Consider the following 15,569-nt stretch of genomic DNA (forward strand, 5'->3'; position numbering starts at 1 on the left):
TGTGTGGTATAATATTCAGTGTTTGCTTTTCAACAGATGGTTTATTTCCCTAGTATAACATCCTCTGGTTTGATCTATGTTGCCCCAAATAACACCATTTCCTTCTTTCTGTAGTGGAATAGCACTCTACTGTGACCCACAGACTATGATTTCTTTATTCATTCATCTGATCTCGACATTTGGATTGTCTACATGACTTGGCTTCTGTGAGAAGTTCTGTAGCTTTTAGGGTAGTGTTAATGTCTCTATGACATGTTATTTTGGACAAATACTCAAAAATAAGATTGCCTCATCATGTAGTAGACCTACTTCTAATATTTTAGAAGCATTCATGTGTCAAAATCCTGGAAACATTTGCATTTGCACCAAAATTGTCTCCCATTTCCCCATTCTGATTAATAAGGTGCATTTTGCTGTTTTGCCAGTGACCAGTCCACCTAGAGATGAAATTCCATTGTAACTATTTGCCTTTCTCTGAGAATAGGTGATTTCAAATAACTACAGTAGCCTGTTTTAAATTTGTATACAGAATTTTCAAAAATGTATATTAGGTTCTTTTGTCCTTTTATAATCAGGTCATTTTCTATCTCCTATTAATTTGTTTGGATTCCATATATATTTTGAGTATTAACCCCAATCACCAGATTAGTTGACAAATACATTTCACTATTTTATAGGCTAAAATTGCATTCTATTATTTATACTTTTTACAGAAAACATCTCAATTTGATAATAGTTATTCCTGAGAAGTGAACATTAGAAATAAATATTACTTTCTATTTTCTGCTTTACCAGAGTAATTTGTAAAACCAATAAAATTATTTATTATAAAATAACCTATCTATTTTGAACACTTATTTTATATTATGGTAAAATAATATAAAATACGGTAAAAATATAAAATAGTCTAGAAATAATATTTTGCTTTATAATTATATGGGTAAAGTATATAAATGGGAAGTACTGATCTTGGAACTTAATAATCTCTGTCAATGTTCAGGATTATCAAAAACTTTATTGAGGCCCAGAGATACTAGAAAAATAAGCAACCCATGAGGAGCAGAACCAGAGAATATTCTTCTGGCAAGTTAGATATTCAGTGTGTAGACTTTAACCCTAAAATCATAAAAACTTACAACTTAAAGAAATATTCAGAATAATAAATAAGATATTTCCTTGTTGTATGGAGCGGCGGGCTGCTTCCAACAGTGTTTAAAAGAATACAGTTTCCGTGTAATTATTTAAGGTAAAGCTAGCCGGGTGGCGGGATGCAGCTCCACCGCTCACACTACTACATTTCCTCCTCAGATATTAGTATTATTGTGCCATATATGTAAAATATCTGGCAAATTAAATACATTTTGTTCCTACAAAGTATATCAGAGTTTCCATTGACAATAGTTAGATTTCTAGAAGTGTATGCCACTGAAGTATCTGCATGATATCTACAAACACTGAGGAAGGCAGTCACACGAGAATGTCATGGATGTCACCTCATAGACTTAGCATAGGGGTTCAACAAAAAAAAATGGAGCATGAAGAAAATCAGTTTGTATATACAGTGAAACATTTTCTAGCCATAAAAAGAAATAAAACTAAGTCATTTGAGGGGAAAGAAATGGTACTGATGATTGTTAAAGTAAGCCAGAGTGAAAAAACAAATACAAGTTTCCTTTCATATCTGAAACCCAGATGTAAATTAAGACATTAAAGTAAAAGAGGGCTATAGGAGATCAGTGTGATTCTAAAAGAAGAGGAGACTGGGAATGAATATGACTGAAAGATACACCTGATACACATTCATGATAATGTCCGGATGTGGGATTCCCTACTGTGTACTGCAAATAACATTGGTAAATAAAGAAACTGCTTTCAGCCTATAGCAGAGCAGGGCAGAACAGAGCTAGTTAGGTAAAACTAAATTAAATGTTGTGAGAAAGGAGGCAGAGTAAAAGAGAAACCACGGAACCACCACCAAAGACAGACACCTGGTAGGCCATGACCTTGTGGTGACGTACAGATTAATAGAGATGGGTTTAATTAAGATGTAAGAGTTAGCCAATAAGAAACTAGAGCTAATGAGCCAAGCAGTCATTTAAATAATATGGTTTCTGTATGGCTATTTTGGGCATTTGGTAGCCAGGGAATGAACAAGTGGCCTCCTACTACAGATAGTATGAACGAAAGAACTCCTACTACAAACTGGCACCAATCTGACTAACTAAAATCCACTTAAAATATTTGAGAGTTTGAGAAGAAATTCTAGGCAAAAAAAAAGCAAAAAACAAAAAATAAAAAAAAAAAAAAACAGAGTTAAGCACAGCTTAATAATGCTGTGGCTCCTTTAAGAGATGTCTGCCTGATTCAGCAGTAGCAGGAAAAAAGCTCTGTAGTTTTGAAGTGGCAGCTTCTTGAGCCTTGATGCCAGTACGAACTCTGGCTCTTTCAGGAGGCTGAGTATTTAAATGGGGTCTGTGAGCAGAGTGCAACAACTTGCTTAATGGAGACATAGACCCACTGTGTCTAATAAATATGTGGCCATGTGCTTGGCTCTCAGAGGCAATGAACATGCCTTAGGCATGTTGAACTAGTCAGAGGAAGCAAATGAGGCTACATTGTCCCTAGCCACACCCATTTAGCATTAAAAAGGTGGTTCTGGTCAGAAAAGGATCACAGATACACAATAAAGACAAATTCAGATAAAAAAAGACCTCTAAATGGGTCACAGTGTTGGATAAATGTACGTAAGCTTGGGAGAGAGAAGAAAAAGAGTATAGAGAGTGTTATACAAAGAGGTAAATTGTTTTAAAAACGCAAAGTCTTTAAAGAGACAGAGTAAACTTGTAGAAATAGTAATAGAGTAAGAAAAATAAGCCTCATAAAGATGAAAAATACACAGAGAGTCTGGATTACATATACTACTGAGTTTTCTTTGAATTTTTTTTTGATTGCAGAGAGACATTTGATTCTGGGGCTGCTAAGATAAAGCAACATAAAGGTATCTTGACTTCATAATATGGGTTTAAGGATTTGTTGCTTTGGAAAAAAGGTTCTTTTGTTTCCACAGAGGATAAAAACCTATGGAATCCTTCTAGACTAATGTGGTTTAATGGACCAAGAGCCCCTTAAAAGGTTGCAGTGAACACTCCCAAAAATACTTTGCCCAACAAAAAGCGGGAAGCAGCTTGTAAAGAACTATGCTCAAATTCCCTAAATGATTGATTATAAACACTTGTTTACATTTAAAGGGATTTAAATGCTATAGAGATTTGCATTGGTATGGATCTTGATTTACTGATACAAATTTAAGGTCAATTTTGTTATATATGTATATTTATGCTCTTGATTAAGGTATTGTGTTTGTGCAGCTCACTTAAAAATGTAATGTATAACTAATAAATAAAGGTTAATAGAGAGTCATCTATTATAGTCAAGATTGTAGCAATGTTAGTTAGATTTTCTAGATGTACAGAGATGTATTTCAGTTTGATAGGTATTCTTCAAATCTTTCAGAGACCTCCAGAATATGCCATTTTAATGTTTTAAGGACTTAAGACATTTCATGACAGGAAGACACATCTGCTCCTGGCAGCACCAATTACTTCAAGAGGAGGATGGGCACTAAAGAGGCTCCTTAAAGAGCTTGCTAGTCATTTGGGCAAAAAACTGCTCTTGCCTAGACTGCTCGATGTTATGCTGGACGAACTGGAAATGCAGGACCCACAGAGAAATGACTGCTGAAGTTGCCTAAAGAAGGCAAAACAGTCCTTGAGGTTCTTGTTTCATGAAAGAGTCTGCAGGATACAAAAGAAAGTGTCTGACAAACTGCCAATATATGCCAAACTGTCTTTGAAATTTCCTACTTTATGAAAAGGTCTACTGGATACTATGGGCCTGTAGGCCGAGAATGGATGCTCCAACAAAACAGAAGAACTTTGGGTGACTGTCTAGGCAGTGAGATGTCTCTGTCAATTTTAGAGTTTTGAAAATTGCTTACAATGCACTTTATGTTTATTTAGGTAATATTATATCCTTCTGGAGTCTTTGATGGAGTTGAAGAATATACAGTTATAGTTTTCCTTAGTTATGATAAAAGATAAAATAGATATAAATATTTCCACTGTATTTCTTGCTTTATAAATGTTTTATGTAATTTTACTATGTTAAAGTTAAAACCTTCCTATTTATTTAAACAGAAAAGGGGAGATGATGTGGAATTCTCCGCTGTGAATACCTTTGGTTAATAAAGAAACTGTCTTAAGCCTGTGCAAGGCAGAAATTATGTAGGTGGGGAAAACTAAACTGAATGCTGGGAGAAAGAAGGCACAGTCAGAGAGAAACATGTAGCCCCACCAGAAACAGATGCTGGAACTTTACCTGTAAGCCACAGCCTCGTGGCAATAGACAAATGAATAGAAATAGGTTAATTTAAGATATGAGTTAGCCAGAAATATGCTTAAGCTATTGGCCAAACAGTATTGCAAATAATATGGTTTCTGCGTGATTATTTCATGGCTGAGCAGCCAGGAGCAGCCAGAAACAAACAAGCAGCCTCCTACAACAATGTCCTAAAACCCATTGTTTACTTCAGTTAGTAGAAACTAATGAATTTTTAATGTGAAGGCATTGCTTATCATACTTTAATTAATCTAATAAAGCTCATTTTTCTGAAATACTATTAAGTCCTTATAGATTTGGACTCACACTAAAATCCTACACATCCTGAGAGTTTCCTGAACTACTTTGAGGTGTCTGTCAGTTTCTGTGTGATTCATTAGAACTCATGTCACCCATGTACCAAATCATGTGTCCATCAACAGCTCCCTTAACACGAATTTCTCTAATAATCCGATGAGTGATCTCTATAAATGCCCCAATTGAAAGTCAAGCTACAATTTATAAGTTTAGAGTAACATTTATGCAGAAGGTCACACATATTCAAAATTGAAGAGGGCCATTTCTTCAATGCCAGCTCCCTGTAATGTCCATGTGAACACACCACACCACCTTCTTGGAGTGGAGCTAGAGTGGACACATTCAGGCAGCCACAGAGCTCATTATTGCACTGACTTTTATTTGGGACTGTGTCTAATAAACTTGTTCTACATGTGCTGAAGGGTCTATGTGTAAACTTATATCAATTTGACTTCATTTGGAAAAAAATTATCAACTACCTTTCATTTCTTAAAATGACAAAACCTCAACAGATTAAATAGCTCAAAGTCTACTGCTAGAACATCTCAGCCCAATGAAGATTTTGTTGATTAATTCAGATTACCACCAGGGTAATTATCATTTTTATCTTCATTATGTGATCTGAGGGCAGCACTTCTTAATTCCATTGTTCCTTCAGGTGTTCAAGCAAAACAGCCATCCCTCAGGTGCTCTCTCACTCTGACTCCTGGAATTCTGCCTGATCCTGTCTTTGCAAGTTGACATTGCAGTCAGGAAGCAGATTAGATTATGCTGGTGCTGAGCTGTGGAGACACTGTGCAGTTCAGTAAACCTGGAACAATATAAAATGCCTCTCAACGGCATGCTGGCAGCAGAAAACTGGGGTTACTCTGACATAAGTTTGATTCATTGCATTGGCCTAAGAAAAGTATTAGGCAAATGAAGGAGAGTGTGGAAAAAGGACAAAAAAGCAATGCAAATTGGCCATAACGTAAGGAAGAATAAAAAGGGGTCAACATAGATAAAAGGTGATTGCTCACCCTTTCTGACAGTCTGTCTAGACTGAATGAATGAAAAGGGGTGCAAAGACTTCCAAAGTCCCATTGCCATTTTTGTAGACCACCAGCAATCACAGAAAATATTGGAAATGCAAAGAAAAGAAGATTCAACAGGGGACTTCTACAGAAACCTATGGCAAAATTGTCTGCATAAATAGAAGCCATTCTACTCCGATTTTCATTCTGTCTAACTTTTTTTTTTCCCTGTGGGTCCAAGATCATCAATTATAGAGGATAGAGTCAGAAACAGGTTGTGTACCAGCTAACTCAGAGAATGAGTGGATTAGTTAGCACGTGTTAACCAAAGCACAGACCAGGGCTTCACATCACTCTCTGGGGAAACCAGCCACCTGAGGGAATGCTTTGCATATTATCTGTGGTTCACAGATGGATAATGGAAGTGCAAGGCAGATAAGGTGGAAAGGAACTTAGACTAAATGATTATGTTTTGAGTTCATTGCTTTGGGTGACAGTGGTTAACGCAGTGGATAAATAACAATGGAAAAGTTGAAAATTCCAAATAACTTCCTTTTCACTTCTCTAGTCATTTTTAAAGAAGTCCTTCACAAAGTGTATCCCAAAGAGTGTGGTGTACAGAATTCTAAGATTCTCCACCCTTAGGTGCACTCATTCTCTATAATACCTTGCTCTTGAAAGGAGGCAGGACTTGGAAAGCAACAGGGTATTATTTCCACAATTAGGTCACTTATGAGTTGGTATCTAATCCAAACAGAGATTATTGCAGGTAAAGCTGGTGCAACTGCAGGCCTTGTGCATGCTCAGCAAGGACTCTCCCATGAATTACACCTCACCCCTGTATTTTCAAATTTATTATTTCTGCATATGGGATGTTTCCACTTCAATCACTATTATTGCTGAGAACCATGTTACACATGGCCTAACTACACTGAATTTTCTTTTTAATTCAACTCTGTTCCACATTTTATAATCCAAATAGTACTATTGAGCAGAATATAAGTGGAGTCAATATGTGTTTAGAAATGGAACCACACAGGTCATTCCTTTTTTCTTGACAGCTGGGTACTCCCCAAAACACATTTAGGAAATCATTTTCGTAAAAGGAAAGAAATCTTTGGGTTGTTTTGATACTCTTTGAAAGCTTAAGCAAAAGATTGATACATAACCTACGCTGGATGAAATTTCTCTTCTAATGCTTATATGACCTTTGTCATTACACTCTGTCAAGCTTGGCATGTGCTACAAATGAAGGAGATAATAAAGAGGCATGTTCAACCCTGTGGGGGAAGAAAACAATCTTTCAGAATATTTTCAGGATGTGTTTTATAAAGTATCAGACAACATGAAATATTCCCTTTGACATCAGAGGGCTATAAGCTAGGAAAAAACTCCACCATGGAAAAAAAATCCTGAGTTATGCCTATGAAGAGCCACAGTTCAGAAAGATTTATAATTGCTCAACTATAGTAAATCATCTTCTCTAAGACAGACAGTTTCTCTAGTTTTGCTTCCTAGCTTCATATTTGCACCCTGCTGCAGAGTTAGATAGGCTGGCCAAGCTTGTTTCCCCTTTCTTATACTGCTCAGTGAAGTATCCGAGAATAAGATACACATATCCAGCTGCCATGAACACTGAGATCCCCTGCCAACTTCCAAAAAGCCACAGGGAAAGTTTCTACCATTGCCACCTCTTCAAAGCACATGAGGAAATGGCTAAGAACTAATGGTTTGCCATGATTCGTGAACATTCTAAGTTTCCTCATCCATAAAACATTCATAAGAATCTTTCCAAGACAGCCATCACCAACCTGATTTCGCTCTGATCTGAAAACATGGAACTGAAAATGTCAACTGCACACTATTTCAAAATGTTCTCAAGTAAGGGTTATGGAATATGTTACCTATAGATTCTTTTATAACTACCAAAGTTTTTCTAGGCACTATAGTAAAAAAAAAGACATAACATTGCAAAATAAGATGATATTAATAAAACATGTGTCTACTATTTCATAATCACAGAAACAAACAAGAAAATCAATCAGCAAATAACCCAATTGGCCAACTATCAATGGAGAAAATAGATAAGGTATGACAAAATGTGTTCTGAATATCGATTGTTCTGAATTCCAAGTGCTACCTGCCTAATTTAAGAGCAAAATTCTCATAATGAATACACACAAAAATCACATTATTAATAAAAGGCAAAAATAGGCAAATATGACTAATATATCATCATCAAATCTTTGGACCCTATATTACTGGAATGTAGCATCTAGAGATAGTCTCTAAGAATATGCATTTACGAAAAGGTAATTTTATTCTGTTATTATGCAGTTTTAGAAATCAAAGAAAATGAACTAGTTGCTCAGATCCTGTGTTCAGCATGCATTAACTATGTGCTCTTTCCTTGGATATATCCCACATCAGATGAGTTGATGTTGCCACAGGGCAAGGACACAGTATTCATGCATGAACTTTTGCAAAACTTTGAATGAATACTAGCTGAAAACTACCTACTTGGGGTTAGGTAGTTCTCTCACTGTTAGCAAGTCCACAGTACATTAAATTTCTAGTAGGCAACGAGGCCACAGTAGAGGCAAGTTTTCAATGAATCAACCTTAATAACCTTCCCTTAAATAGTCTTTGATTAAATATTCTACAAGAGGAGCTGGCCAGTAGTTGAATCTGGTAAGAAAAAGGTAGAGATAAAGGGAAAAAAATGAGAAGTTAAAAAAAAAATCATGAGAATGTGATAAAGGAAAACCTTCACATGGAGTCCATCAACAGTGGATTAATCAAAGCATCAGCAGGTAAGGAGGGCATGAGGAGAGAGAGTGGACTGCAGATTGCCTGAAGTTGAATAAAGAGAAATTCTTCCTGGGCAGAGAAGGTAGGCCTTACCCAGACAATAGGAATTGGATAGAATCACAAAACATAGCTACTGTAGCATTACACCAGCAGTTCACACCCAAAACTGGATTTTAAAATACACATGGAGGAGGATATCTGTATAAGGAATGATGGTATAGCAATAGCTCAAAGTAGATAATAACATACTCGGTGTGAGTTTGGACACATAGCTTCATAATGGTCAGATATCTATAGAATAATGTATCCAACAATTCACAAGGCTTATTATTTTCAGAAGTTCACAAAATATTATTCCAAGTTAGGTAATATTTTTGACCTTGAAAATGTCTAAACACACAAATTTGAAATGATTTCTCTTTCCTTCCTCACTTAAACTGGAATGAAACCAGAAACAAAAACTGGTACAGAAAAAATAAAGCATATGCAGGCTGAAGACTACAGATTTGAAAAAGTAGCAGGACGATGAAGAAATCAAGAAAAAAACTAAAATATTACAATGAAAATGTATTATAATGTAATCTATGCAAGACAGTGAGAATTGGTCAGATTTCAGTCCCTTGAGCTCAGATTGGCTAGATCGTGTGTTCAGATATTTGTTGATTTTTTTGCTTGGTTGGTCAGTGGCAAATTTGGCTCTGGTTTGAGGGTCAGAGTTTGCTTCTTTCACTGGCTCTTATAGCTTTTTGGCTCTAACTTTAGGGCTAGGACATATATCTTTCACTGGCTGTGATTCTAGGGCTAAAGTGTATTTCTTTGGCTCTGGTTTCAGGGTCAGGGTGTATTTCTTTGGCTCTGGTTTCAGGGTCAGGGTGTATTTCTTTGGCTCTGGTTTCAGGGTCAGGGTGTATTACTTTGGCTCTGATTACAGGACCAAACTGTGTTTCTTTGGCTCTGGTCAGGGATGTTTGCTTTGCGTGACCCATTTTCCCTACATTCCATTTTCCCTGTAACCCGTTTTGAACCAGTTACAGAGGCAAAACGGGGTAGGATTTGCTGAAGAAGAAGGCAATATTGGGTGGAGGACCTTCTTTCCGGGAGTAGAGACAGAACCTGGAAAAGAATGTAGCAGAGCAGGGCTGTAAGATTTTGACTGGGGAAACTTTCGAGTTGTTACTCTCAGGGGCTCCAGAACCGTTCTGTAACAATTTCACTCATGAAGTCCTTCCCTGCTGGAGCAGAGTTGTTACACTGGGGAAACCTTTCCCTAGAGCAGGGCTGTAAGCTGCTATGCTTACTATGACCTTTGGTATTCCTTGGCTTTTGGTTGCCAGGATACTTTTCCATCCAGACTGTAATGCTTACAATAACATCATGAAATCAGCAGTCAAATGGATGCAAATTGAAAAAAATAATCCGGAGTGAGGTAACCCAGACCTAGAAAGACAAAATATTCTATGTTAATTAAATAGTAATCAAGCTACAATTCATAGACCCAGAGAGGTTAGATAAAGAGGACGGCTCTGGGGAAGATGCGTGGACCTCCCTGGGAAGAAGAAATAAAAAAGATATTGCAAGTAGACTGCAAGTGAGTGGGGACAGGAGAAAGAGGCATCAGGAGTCAGGGAATTGATGGAAGGAGAGAATTCTGGGAGAGACTGCTGTAATTGGGGAGCACAGGGGGGCTGTGTAAAAACCTCCGAATACAGTGGAATCTTCCTGGGGTTTATAAGGGTGATGACTTGTAATGATGGAGGATTTGTGGAAATGATGAGGTTCTATTGGCTGGTTGTAGCCTAGTCTTTATGATCAGTTACTCACCTTAAAAGGGGCATTTATTGCTACTAAGGATTTGTATTACATGCTGATAAACCACTGTAGAATGAGGAAAGGCAGGAGTTGCATTTGCAGTACCTACACTCTGTAATATCAATTAACCTCAGTTTCAGCTCCTTAGCCCACTGCCATCTGAATCCAAGCATAGAGTGCCTCTGAGTGATGCAAGAGAATGTTATTTGTCTTCCTTCTCTGTAACTCCCCATGTATTCTGTCCCATAACTTCCTCATTGCCATTCAATTTGTCAGAACACCCCCAATAGAATTTTTCCCTTATAAAGATTTGTTGAAATCTGTCATTTACTAATAACCTTTCTGGATCTTTCTGGATCTTTGCTGGTAAGGATTTATTTCTTTTAAAGTCTTGCTTTCCTGTGTTATTATATTAATTAGATCTTAGATGACAGGAGACTAGTCAGTACGCTCAGTGTGCCATCTGAAGTCAGACATGTCAAGGATTCATGCTTGTTTTTGCTTCATAATTTTAACATGACCCAAAGAAAGTCTTCAAATCATTGCCTTTCATAATCACAGTTGACAGATGAATTTAAGATAAATTATTTCAAGTTCTTTGTATCCAATTAATTGCATTGAATCTATATTTTGTTGTATATGAAGAACAAGACAGATCTGTTTATATTAGATAAGCAAGTGTCAGCCCAAGAGGCAACACTTGTAGGAGGTGTGAAATATATTATTCTGAAGACTCTAAGCTGCATTCTAGCTGTAGACAGCTACAACTAGCTGTAGAAACTCCTCCAATGTCAGCGTCATTTAGTACTGACAAACACCAACAATGACAATTAGTAGAAATACAGAGCAGAGAAAATAAGAATACTGAAGTCTGTGCAACAAATATTTCTTTCTTTCTTTTTTTTTTTTTTTTTTGGTTTTTGGTTTTTCGAGACAGGGTTTCCCTGTGATTTTGGAGCCTGTCCTGGAACTAGCTCTGTAGACCAGGCTGGTCTCGAACTATGTGCAACAAATATTTAAATCAGCATTTAAATATTTAATATAAATTTTTGAGTGAGTAGTATTGAAAAGCTAGGCATTTTTGTCCTGAATATTAAGATTTTTTTCCTAGAAGTGGCAAATGAAATATTTGAAGACAGAATGAGAAACTGACTGATAACAACTAAAACAGAAATAATATGATGTGGATTGTGTGATTAAGTATCTCTAATTGCCTAGAGATTTGGGACTACCAGCCTATGCACACTGATGCTGCTCACTAGGCAACTATGGTTTACATTCTGTACTTGCAAGCTTGTGATAGCTGTTGACTTGGATTCTGACATAGTTTTGAATTTAACCCTTTTGTTATATTAGCTCAGATACGGGTAGTATTCATTCTTAACTTCTTTACCTTTCAGCATAGGGTACAGATCGAGGTAAAAGATCCAGAAAAACAATGGGCTTCCCTCAACATGCCCAGCATTTTCAGGCTTGGACACAAATCAGGCTTACATGGAACAAAGCATGGGGGTTAGTTTCCCAACAATCACTATTCTGTTTGAAAATGTCATCCCCATTGTCTTCTGCTTTTCCCAATGCATCAGTTCCCCCAACACACCCCGTATTTTATAAACTGTTCAGAGCAAAGGCCTAAGCTTACATACAGTACAGTTTTACAAGAATGGTGACACCTTAGTTGCAAACCCTGACAAATTTTCTCTTCAGTCTACCGACTCTTCACCTCAATAGAAATGAAATAAACACAAAAACTAGTGAGATAGTCTCCATTGTCGGTACACTGTGCCCTTTCATGGAGACGTTTCTCTTCAGTTTGAAGCTAGAAGAAAGCCGTATTGTGGGAAGTGATGATGTTTGCTACTGGGCCTTTCCAAAGTCAAGGGAACCTTTTTTATATTTATAGACCTCATGTCTGGAAATTGTATCTCATGGTCTATTGCTCAATCCTTATGTTTTCTTTAGGATGTGACTTAATTTGAAAAGACCACTTTCAGATATTTAACTGAGGGGGAAAAAAGCTAAAGGTGAAATTTACCTTTAAAAAATTGAGAATCTTTATTTTACTGGCAACAAAGCCTGGCACAGAATACCTTTTCAACACAAATCTTATTGAAGACTGGAGAATAGGTTGTTGGTTGGTTATCCCATATTCCAGAAAGAAAAAACAGATCCAACTTAAGTCTTTCCCTATGACCAACCAACAATTACCAAAACCAAAAAAATAAAATAAAATAAAAACAGATTTCCTAACTACTAAATAAGAACTGGATCAAATAGTGGAAGCATCTACATTTATGGCAGGGTCTTTCTATTCAGAAACTGCCATAAATTCTCCATACACATAGTTTATATTTTGCTATCTTTGGGATCTCATGAGTGGTAACTACACAAGGGTATAATATCTATATTAAGTACCCACAGCTACCTGACAAGTTACCTCAAAGCATAGTAGCTTAAGGGCAGCATTCATTGTGCTGAAGTGAATTCAGAGCCAGAACAAGCTTAGCTGGGCCCTTCAGCTCTCCCAGCTCTTCTTTCAAACGGCTGCAATCAAGTTGTTGGATTGAGTTGCTACCTTAGCTCCAACTGGGCAAAGATCCACAGAGATACTTTGTTATCTGGAGGTTGTCAAAACTCAATGTCTCATAAATGGATGAATTGAAGACCTTACTTTCGCACCAAATACTAGCCAAAGGGCCCTCTCTCTTCATTCCTTGACATGGAAGTCTCTCAGAGAAGTTAAAAACATGACATGTTTTAACTAGATGGAAGACATTTCTTTTACAAGGTATGCTCAGACAGAAGTAGTAATATACGTTTAGCTTTCCATCAATGTCATACGCAAGTCTCCATGTCCAGCTTACATGTCAGGTGAGAAGATTACACAGTGTCTGAACATGCGGAGCTGGCCATCATTAGGTACTACCCCAGATGTCAGACTTATGACAATGTCCTTAAGAGTCAAGCTGCCAAAGGGGATTAAAGTTGGAATTTAAAGAGGATAAAGCATGGGAGCTTATTCACAACAGTGACAGAAGCTGCCAAATGCTGTCAAAGACCTCTCCCTCTGATATCATGGCAGCACCCTCAAATTTACCTTTTATAGCCAATCCATTTCCTTCAGCCTCCTACTCAGTTCCTCCCTGTCAGAAGCATGGTTCCTCAAAGAAAAATGAAGGTGATCAAGTCAGAGTTTCCAAACTGCATCTAATCCACTGAGAAAAGATGGCTGTGTTTGTCTGCTCTTCCCTTTGTAGTCTGATTTCAGAGAAGCTATTCCTGTCTGAGAGAAATACCTTTGCTGCTAACCGGCTGGATTCTCAAGGATTTTGCTGTTTATCTTTTGTCGTGTGCCTTCATGGCAGCACCTCTGATGGCCTCTTTCAGGACATGTCAATTTCCTGTTTCTCTCCCATTTGCCCTTTGTCTCCTTCAGATGCTTCCCATTGATTTCCAAATGGGTTTTCTCTATAATATACTTGGATGTGGTGAGCGTCCCCAAAAGGCAGCTAACACTTGAGAATGCGATCCATTTAGAGTTAAATTCAATTTTTTTCTTCTTAGAACTCAGCTGAATTTCTTTTCTGCATCATTTAGTACTTTTGACTATGTGCCACCTTCTAGTGAGGTAATCTTCGACTTCCATAATGTCCCCTTCTGGTAAGACTGGTCTGCCCCTCTATCCACTGTTTCTCAGTCTTTTTAGGACTAGAATGTGAGTCTCATCCCGGAACGATCATTTTTAGTGTTCTAGACAAGTTCCTGCAGTGTTCTCATTATGGGAGTTTTCCTGAAATACTTTGAGAATACATGAACAAAGTAGGTGGTTCTTCCAATTGGGGGCGATGGCCCAAACAGACTATGTTTGTATTTGTAATGGTGAGGACATCACCATCAAAACTGAGACACTGGAAAGAAGAGTTTTGTTGCACTCTGAGAAACCCATTTTATGGAACTACAGTAGGAGGCATAAACCTCAGAGGATCTGCATCTCCACAGATAGTGCCGCGTTTCAACACTAGTGGTGAGGTGGGGAAGAAAGTGAAATAACAAGCAAAATGAAGGTTGGGAAGTTAGCGGGGGATTCTGTCATTTGCAACATCATCTATACTCGGGTTTATGAAAAAGCACACTAAGGATTTTGTCAACACCCACGACAGAATCAATAAGCTAAGCTCACGGAATAAATTGAAAATATCCATATTGCTTCTTTAATATCATGTCACTTTTCGTTACTTGTTCAATCATGTTTACCACACATACTTTACAAATAACTCATATCTAGCATTGATTTCATTCAAATAAATAAAAAATAAATAAATGTGGTTGTGCTAATTCAAAAACCAAAGAAATCATAGGAGTTTAAAAACAATACTTCTTTTAAGTAAGAATCATAATGAATTGGGTAAGTATACCATGAGTGACACAAATGTCATCAGGGACAAAAAGAAATCAGGGACAAAGCGTGTGCTCTACAGAGGAAGTACTGCAGTTAGCTAGTAAAACCACTGTGAAAATTTCAAGAGAAACACACTTTAGATAAAATGAAAGAAAAGAAAACATCTAGTTGAAAACAGGGAACCCAAAAGAGTCAGAGTAACATGCCCCTGTAATCACAGAACTTGGGAGGCTGAGGCAGGAGGCTAACATGCTCTAAGCTAGGCAGAGCTACCTCAGGAAACTCTAACAAAGGGAAACAAATAAAGAGTGAAAAGGATGAAGAAAAGTGGAACTAAGAAACGTGAACAGCTAAAATACATTTTAATGATGTAATTGATTGTTTTCAATGTGAATTTCTTAAATATGCAAAATTAGTAGCAGAGATTATGCAGGCAAAAGAAAAAATAAGGAATACAACAGATATCAATGGAATTACAAACAAGACGTCAAGACATAAAAATTAATGACATTTAAAAGAGTTGTTCCTTTAAGATAAATACATGTGGGAATCAGAAATTTGACTCAGTGGTTAAGAACGCTTGCTGAAGGTGTGAACAAATATGAAGACCCACAGTCAGACATGACACAGAGAGTGAGAGACCTTGGAAAACTCATCCCTACATGGGATGTCTCCATCAAATTCTTCCAGGGAACCCTGCAGAAGAGAAGGTAAAGTATAAGAGCGAGAAGGGATGAAGGACACCAAGGAAGCAAGGTCCTCTAAATCAACATAAGCAAAGCTCACATGCACTCAAGAGACTTAAGCAGCATGCAGAGTCTACACTGGTCTGCACCAGGTCC

The sequence above is a fragment of the Microtus ochrogaster genome, chromosome 18, assembly GCF_000317375.1.
Source record: "Microtus ochrogaster isolate Prairie Vole_2 chromosome 18, MicOch1.0, whole genome shotgun sequence".
Taxonomy (NCBI): domain Eukaryota; kingdom Metazoa; phylum Chordata; class Mammalia; order Rodentia; family Cricetidae; genus Microtus; species Microtus ochrogaster.